Source organism: Trichomycterus rosablanca, chromosome 8 (genome assembly GCF_030014385.1).
Source record: "Trichomycterus rosablanca isolate fTriRos1 chromosome 8, fTriRos1.hap1, whole genome shotgun sequence".
In the NCBI taxonomy this organism is placed as follows: domain Eukaryota; kingdom Metazoa; phylum Chordata; class Actinopteri; order Siluriformes; family Trichomycteridae; genus Trichomycterus; species Trichomycterus rosablanca.
The window spans coordinates 1,885,803-1,895,802 of record NC_085995.1 but is presented as its reverse complement, the minus strand read 5'-3'; positions in this window follow the sequence as shown (position 1 = coordinate 1,895,802).

Below are 10,000 nucleotides of genomic sequence, written 5' to 3'. Positions count from 1 at the left end.
GCTACAACTGCCCAAAACATAAACAGCTGATTTGCTTTTTATTCACGTGTCATAAATAACTCGGACAGACGGGTATCTACACAGACGTGATTGGTGCCCTGTCCAGGAATGTCCTCCATACCCACCGCAACCCTGACCAGGATAAAACGGTTGATAAAAATGGAATTAAATGAAAAACATCTTGGGCCACATGGAGAATGTTTTGTTTGTCAGCAAGGATTATCTGGCACGCTAGAAGCAGATAAATTCGTACAGGTGATCTTATGCTGAATCAACAGTCAGTTAATGACTATCATACTCCTCTTGTTTCTTAGCGGCGTGTTCCAGCTAATTGGTGGGAATTCCCTCCGTTCCCAGCAGCCATAATTATTGCATGATTAGCACTAATTAGCATTGTAATGACCGCGCTACACAAGCAACAAAGCTGGCCAGGATTAACAGGACTGGCACGGAGCCCACTCTCGCCCGTTATTACCATTAACACGTTATTTTATTATTCTGATGTGATTTTTATGAGTGATTTTATGAGTTACGCTACATTTTCTCGCAGGATTAAAAACTCTAATAAATATACAGTAATAATTGTAATAGTGTTGTGAAGTGTGTTCCATCTCCCCTAGAAATATATTACAGATAGGAACTGCAGGGATCAGCACACACATCTGAAATCTGGCCCGCTAAGCCTGACCCCTGCGGCCCTCCGCGACGGCAACCGGGGCCACATTAATCTCCCTCTAATGCCCGACTCCTGCAGTGATGTATTAAACAGGGTGTAATGCGCTGTGATAAAGCCTGTGATTGTCTCAATATGAAACATAGTTCACCGTATTCATTCCAGCCAGTGTGGCATCCTGTGACCTGGACAGCGGATAGATCAGGGAGGCGCGGTAGCTTAGCGCTGGAGTGAGAGGGACTGGGTGAGAGGGAAAGACCTGGGGGTTCTTCAAAAAGTTTCTGCACTTTTTTAACTCTATTTATTAAGAATTTCTAAAACAAACGACGTCACTTTTCTACACAGTCGCCTTCCAAGCAAATAAAGTTTTTGGTTGAGCCCGTAGCCACTGATGCGCCGCTGCTTTCACATCATCATCACATCTTCCCCTTAAAGCTTCTTTGAGCATCCAAAAAGGTGGAGCTAAATCCAGACTATAAGCGTCTCTCAGTCTCTCAGACACGACCGATTACTCCTCCTCCACCCTCACCGCTTATAACCACAATATAAAAGTGAGGACATTTTTTGAAGATCCCTCGTAACTCAGGATCAATCAGGTACATAACCATAACAGCCATAACATTAAAACCACCTCCTTGTTTTTACACTCATCTTACCATATAGAAGCACTTTGTAGTTCTACAATTACTGACTGTAGTGACCCCCACAGAGCAGGTATTATTTAGGTGGTGGATCATTCTCAGCACTGCAGTGACACTGACATGGTGGTGGTGTGTTAGTGTGTGTTGTGCTGGTATGAGTGGATCAGACACAGCAGCGCTGCTGGAGGTTTTAAACACCTCGCTGTCACTGCTGGACTGAGAATAGTCCACCAACCAAAAACATCCAGCCAACAGCGCCCCGTGGGCAGCGTCCTGTGACCACTGATGAAGGTCTAGAAGATGACCGACTCAAACAGCAGCAATAGATGAGCGATCGCCTCTGACTTTACATCTACAAGGTGGACCAACTAGGTAGGAGTGTCTAATAGAGTGGACAGTGAGTGGACGCTGTATTTATAAACTCCAGCAGCGCTGCTGTGTCTGATCCACTCATACCAGCACAACACACACTAACACACCACCACCATGTCAGTGTCACTGCAGTGCTGAGAATCATCCACCACCTAAATAATACCTGCTCTGTGGTGGTCCTGTGGGGGTCCTGACCATTGAAGAACAGGATGAAAGGGGGCTAACAAAGCATGTAGAGAAACAGATAGACTACAGTCAGTAATTGTAGAACTACAAAGTGCTTCTATATGGTAAGTGGAGCTGATAAAATGGACAGTGAATAATGGGTGTATATGTACGAGGGATCTTCAAATAGTTTGGTTATACGCGGTAATCGCTTATTAAAAAAATGCATCGAAAGGTGACGATGTAGAAACGTGATGGAGTTTGATTATAAAATTGTTAATAAATCGTTAGCTCCATGTGTTAATTAGCAGTTTAGCTTGTGTTAATTAAATGTATTTGAACAGAAGTACATTCTTCATGTTTGTGTGTTTTGTGAATGCGGTTCGAGCGTCTCGCAGGATTCTAGCTGTGCTGCGTGTCACAGTTTCTGATGGGTCATGTATGAGAGCAGGCCTGAGGGAGCCGGGGTCAAGTGATTTGCCCCCCGGGGTCAATTGACTGCAGCTACTTTAACTTCCAGCCATTAGCTCACGTCCCATGGTGGCGCGGCTCTGACCCTCACGTGACATTTAGCACGACTCGATCTTAATGCAATATGAAGACCCTAAAATGTGTTTATTGTGAGTCCCTCTGATGGGACTTTATTTTCTCTTTATTGGAGACGGATTTCTGTGCTGCTTCATATGGATTTTCTCTTCATGATGTCTGTTTAACATTAGCGGGGTGACCCGTATCAGACGTGGATACCATCATCAGTATGACTCTATTATTCCTGATTGTTTTTGTTTCATGGTTATTTGCACATATATGATGTATTGGTTCAGCCGCTATGAGAAGGTTTTGACATTCATGACGGGTTTTAGGAGTTTTTATTATATAAACAATGCTAGTTAATGGAAGCTACTGTATGTGGAAGGTGTGTTGGTATTAAGGTGGATAATTACTGGTGTGTCCTGTACCTCAGACAAAAATTATATATCACAAAAATCCTCACAAAACAAAATGAACATGAAATTTAGTTGCTTAATTTAGTCTAATAAAAATAAAAATGCTATTGTTAGTGTTTAGTGTTTTCATTCTTACATTAATTCATGGTCTGTTTTACTCTCGCTTTATCCTGTTCAGGGTCACAGTGGGTCTGATTCGCCAGGTGAAAAGGAGGAAACTGTAATATTCACACACACACACACACACACACATACACACACACACACACACACACACACACACACACACATACAAAAGTACTATACACACATACACATACATACAAAAGTACTATACACACATACACATACAGTACATATACAATTACTATACACACAAAGTACTATTCACATACAAACACACATGCAGTACTAGTTACATACAATCACATAGATACACAATTACTATACACACATAAACACAATACTATCTACATACACACACATACACATGCATACACAGTTACTATACACACACAGTAATATTCACAAATACACACACACACACACACACACACACACAGAGTACTATTTACATACAAACACAATGGACACATGGACACAATACTATCTACAAACACACAGAACGATTTACATGCAACACATACATACACAATGACTATACACAGAGGGTAATATTCACATACACACACACATAAATACACAATTGCGATACACACACAAACACACAATACTATCTATGTACACACATACACAGAAATATTCACACATTTACAATTACTACACACACGCAGAATTATTCATACACACACATACACAATTATTATTACACTATAGAGTAATATTCACATACAAATACACACAGAGTACTATTTCCACACACACATACACACACATAGATACACAATTACTACACACACACACACACACACAGAGAATACTATTTACATCCACACACACATACACACAACTATTTTCACACATGCATACACATTTACTATAAACACATAGAAAGTAATGTTTACATACAAACACACACACACACAACTATTCTCACACATACACATACATAAACAATTACAATACACACACATACACACAACTATTCTCACACATACACATACATAAACAATTACAATACACACACACACACACAACTATTCTCACACATACACATACATAAACAATTACAATACACACACACACACACAACTATTCTCACACATACACATACATAAACAATTACAATACACACACATACACACAACTATTCACACACACATAGAGTAATAATCACATACAAACATACACACATAAACAATTACTATAGACACAGTAACACAAACACACAATACTATGTACATACACACAGAACAATTCACACACAACACACACATACACAATTACTACACACAGAGTACTATTTACATACACACACATATAACACAATGCTATATATATACACACACACTGAACTATTCACATACAAACACACACACACACACATAGATACACATTTATTATACACACAGAAAGTAATATTTACATTATAAAGTAATATTCACATACAAACACACACACACACACAGTGACATTCACACAATACTATCTACATACACAAACACACACACACACAGTGATATTCACACACACATACATACACAATCACTTTACACACACATACAGTATTCACATACAAACACACACACACACACACACATACTACTATTTACATACACACATACTGTAGATACAAAATTACTATACACACATAGACACAATACTATCTACGTATACCCACACACACAGAACTACTTAAATGCATACATATACATACACAATTACTATTAGACTGTAGTAATTTACATACACACACACACACACACACACAAGTATTGACACTCATACACATACATACACAGAGCTATGCATACACACAATTACTATTCACACACAAACACAGAACTATTCACATACACACACATACATATACAATTATTACAGATGCATCCACATTTACAATACACACACAGTTATACAGTACTACACAAAAGTACCATACACTCACACACACACACACACACACACAGATTATTATACACACAGAATAAGCAGATACACACATTAGAAATCCATAAATCATAATGTTTGAGGAGAAGCTGAATTGAATTTGCTCTGTGTGCTGTTATCGGGGGTGAACGTGCTTTATCCCTGTAATTTATTACTCATGCTGAATGGATAATAACAGACCGAGTCTATTAACCTCCTGAAAGGCTTTTAGAAACCAACACTTCTCTCCAAACGCTCCGGCAGGTGAAATATTAAAACAACATGATATTATTTTCCATCATAAAAATAATTACATATTTATTTTCTCACCAGTGGGAGGGAGCCGCCGTATAAAGACAATTTAAACAAAATATTATACATACCTAAAATAAAAACCATCATTCTTTTTTATTAATGCCTAACCATGGTCAGGTTCACAGAGGGTCCTGTACTGGGCTTAAATCAGGAATACACCCTGGACAGAGTTCCAGCACGCAGTTAAACATCCACTGACTTATTTAAACCTATGGGTAAGTATCCAGTCCTTACTGGCATGTTTTTGGAAGGGAGGGGTAGAAACAAAGCACAGAACCCACATGAAACCCAAGCAGAAACACAAGGAGAACATGTTAAATGTTCTTCATGGAGAAATTGACCTGAAGAAAGGATTAAGCACACATTGTCAAAACCCATGTAGTTTGTTGGTGTTGCACAACTCACTGGACCTGTGATCCATCCTCACTTATGATAACTGTCTGTGTGTGGAGATTTGGGGAAGTACTCCTCCCATGGTTTCCTCTGAATACCAAATGACATGCCAGTGGATGGATTGGCCACTCCAAATATCCCCTAGTTGTGAGTGGATTGAGAGAGTGATATCCAGACAGACAGACAGACAGACAGACAGACAGACAGACAGAAAGAAAGAAAGAAAGAAAGAAAGAAAGAAAGAAAGAAAGAAAGAAAGAAAGAAAGAAAGAAAGAAAGAAAGAAAGAAAGACAAAAAGGTAGAAAGAAGGAAAGAAAGAAAGACAGACAAAAAGGTAGAAAGAAAGAAAGAAAGAAAGAAAGAAAGAAAGAAAGAAAGAAAGAAAGAAAGACAGACAGACAGACAGACAGACAGACAGAAAAAGAATAAGAAAAAGAAAGGCAGACAGACAGACAGACAGGAAGAAAGAAAGAAAGAAAGACAGACAGACAGACAGACAGAAAAAGAATAACAAAAAGAAAGACAGACAGACAGACAGGAAGAAAGAAAAAAAGAAAAAAAATGAAAGAAAGAAAAGAAGTCCAAAGACGTGTGTGTGTGTGTGTGTGTGTGTGTGTGTGTGTGTGTATGTGTGTGTGTGTGTGATGCACAGCAGTAGGGTGGGTTAAACTTGACTCTGGGGGACACGGTGGGTCTCACACTGGACGTCCACTGATCACTGACCACATCAGTGCTGCCCATTTCTCTCATGTCACCAGTTCCAGAACAGAAGCCGAACTAAACCTACACAGTCAGGCTCACAGGTTTAGGGACAGGTTAGGGACAGTGGTGGCCTAGTGGGTAGAGCTTTGGGCTATCAACCGGAAGATTGGCGGTTTAAATCCAGGCTCTGCTATGCAGCCACTGTTGGGTCCTTGAGCAAGGCCCTTAACCCTGTCTGCTCCAGAGACGCTGTACAGTGGCTGACCCTGCGCTCTGACCCCAGCTTCCAAACAAGCTGGGATATGCGAAGAAAGAATTTCATTGTACTGTACACATGTATATGTATAAATGACAAATAAAGGATATCTGACAGGTTTACAGGTTTACAGTTTTATTGCATCTTTGGACTAAAATTGCAGCAAGATGAAAGTTTTGTCCTTGGGGGAGGAAAGCAGAGATGTTGCAGCAGGCTTCTTTTGTTGAGCGCATCAGTCCGACGTGCTTAGTGTGAGTTTTTAAACCCTCCGCTCGGTCAAGACATCCTTTTAAATGCAGATATGTAATTAGTTCTTCATGTTTGGTGAATTAAACATATCTTATGCACCGGCTGGCGGACGCGGCTGGTAATTTTATTATGCAGCAGATAAAAGCGAGCCGGTGACCCGCCGCCCCCCCATCCCATAGCCGAGCCCCATCCACGCTGCGACAAATTTATTTCCGAGCACAAAAGTGTGAAGTCCCTTCGATAATGGAGAATAATCAGGGCCACTTATTTATTCTCTCTGGGACGTCTTGCAGTCAGCATAACACACCCAGCCGGGCAAAGGGAACAGAAAGCAGTTTTCAGAAACAATGAGCAGAAGCAGGGGTGCGTGCCAGCACTTATATATGTATAGGATCATATTATTAACCTCTCGTACCCACCGCGCGGAGCCTCCGTTCTCTATAAAGAGGAACATGTATTGGAAGGAGAGGCACTTACAGAAGAGAAGTGCATCATTTATGCCCGGCTGTATTTGTGTTATTAGAAAAGCAGAACCAAACGGAATCAGGCAAACGAAGCCTATTAAGGTTATTGCAGCAGATCGTATAGCGGCGCAGGCTGTGCGTCGTCCTGTGTCCTCTGTAAATTAATAAAGAGCAAATGAAACGTTCTCTCCTAGCTGCTAACTCTGGCTAATTTGTTGTAATTGACTTGACAATTTTCTAATTGTGATTGCCATTTTAATTTTACTCTTGACTGTGCAACTAACAGCGTAGAGTAATTAAAATTGATTGCATATGGAGTACCTGTAGGATTTAACCAACCTTGTACTTGGACCATAAGTTAACTGTTATGTGGGAGGGGGGTGTACACTTATGGCACTTATTGTTTGAGTTTAGGATGTATTTTGATTAAAAGTTATTATTTATGGTGTGTAAAATTGCATTTTTGTACATTTAGGATGTATCTTTAATGTAATTAAATTACTGTTATGTTGCCCTTAAACTAAAAAGAAAGAAATACGAAATCAACTGAGTGTTATTGCTTGTATAAAGCTGAAAATAAAGGGCACATCATGTATGTAGAGAGTGAAATTACTAAATAAGTGACACAACAGGCAATAAACTACTTTAGACAGGCAAATTCTAATTAGACAATGACAAAAGTCTTTAAACTGAAACTTATCACCAAGCTGTCATGCTTTTTATATTCTGTTTCTCTTATTTTGTCCACCCCCATAGTCTAAACTAATGTAATGTACTAATGTAAACACAGTATATTAGGTTCGATTCCATTATGTGCAGATAAACAGCACTTCAAGGGCAGTCTCCGCTCCTAATTAAGAGCTTTTACTTCAGCTGCTCAGGGCTCTTGGTACACCAGCCTCGATGCCCGGATCCTTGCTGGATTCTCTTTGATTATGTTTGTTTATTATTTGTGAGGTCGATGCGGCATGCTGAGGTTCAGGTTACGGACCTGCCCAGCTTCTCCAACAGGGCCTTTCTTACCAGGCTAAGAATTGGACTTGAGGATCAGCCCAGACTTTTCCTGATGGACTAAAGGTCAGGATCAAGGACCAACCCATCTTCACACTTTCTCCTTTCTTGTTTTCTTTTTCCAAAGCTTGGGTTGCCAGTTAGTGGTGGATGAAGTAGCGGGCACAAGTGACAACATGTGAAACCTGTTATGTTACCCTTGAACTAAAAAGAATTAAATAAGAAATAAACTGAGTGTTATTGCTTGTATAAAACTGAAAATAAAAGGCAGGTCTTTCAACTAGAGAGTGAAATTAATAAATAAGTGACATAATAGTCGATTAATGCAACAGGCAAACTTCTAAAAAACTGAAACTTATCACCAAACTGTCATGCTTTTTATATTCTGTTTCTTTTATTTTGGCCACCCCCATAGTCTAAACTAATGTAATTTACTAATGTAAACACAGTATATCAGGTTCGATTCCATTATGTGCAGATAAACGGCACTTCAAGGGCAGTCTCCGCGCCTAATTAAGAGCTTTTACTTCAGCTGCTCAGGGCTCTTGGTATAGCAGCCTCGATGCCCGGATCTTTGCTGGATTCTCTTTGATTATGTTTGTTTATTATTTGTGAGGTTGATGCGCCACACTGAGGGTCCCTTTTGCAAGCGTCCTTTTATACCAGGGTAAAGGTTGGGCTTAAGGATCTGCCCAGACTTTTCCTGATAGACTAAAGGTCAGGATCGAGGACCAACCCATCTTTACCCTTTTACACTTTCTCCTTTCTTGTTTTCTTTTTCCATAGCTTGGATTGCCAGTTAGTGGTGGATGAAGTAGCTAGCACTAGTGACAACGTGTACTTCTTTTCTTTTCTATTTATTGCTGGAGGTTTTCGTTTTATTATTATTATACTGGTGTGTTTGTTGGCTTATGATTTAGCTTAATTTGATTTAAGTAAGTTATTTTTACTTTGAACCATTAATGAAGTTTAGTTAATATTTAAATCAAAATTGTGAACATTGCAGGCACGGTGCTACACTTGGCACCTCCCTGGCTCATTGCCCCATTACATTTTTGTACCCTAGGTCTGCCATATTTAGGGACAGTAGTAAAAAAATAAAACTTAACCTATCATGCAGGTTTAGAAAGATTTAGACACGTATTTATGTTCATAACTAAATATGCATCTGCTGTGCTGTGTGACATATAATGTCTTTCTTCTTTTAGGGTGAATTTAGGGCACAATTGTGTGTTTGGAGCGAATCCCAGTGGGATGTGTCTCCCAGTAATGAAAAAGCTTCCCTTTCAGCCCTTTAAGCACCTGGCTCGAATGGGGCCGACGTTTTCTAATTTAGAGCAAATTTGGGAAAATAGCTCAATTCCTTTTTCTCCGCCGCTCTTGACGCGTCTCGTTTCGGGTGGCGTTCTGGCCCTGAAGTGCAGACGGATGCAGGTCGTTTACGGCCCAACTGTAGGAATTAGCCGATAGACATCGAGGGAGATAAGTGCTGCGTTAGGATGGTGAAGCGCATTAATCTTTCTGAAATTAAAATCTGGTCCAGCGTGGTCGGGATTGAGGCCGCCGCCATGCGCCTGTCGCCTGATCGCCAGATTTGATAAAAGTGTTTAAAGAGATTTAGATAAATTGCCTGTGGTGTGACTATAAGTGCAGTAGAATAAAGACGTTGAATAGAAATGGCTTTATGTTAACCAGGAATGCACGGACACCTTCAGGCTGTTTACTGGGAAGCCGGCGAGGCCGTCAGGAACACGGAACTGAT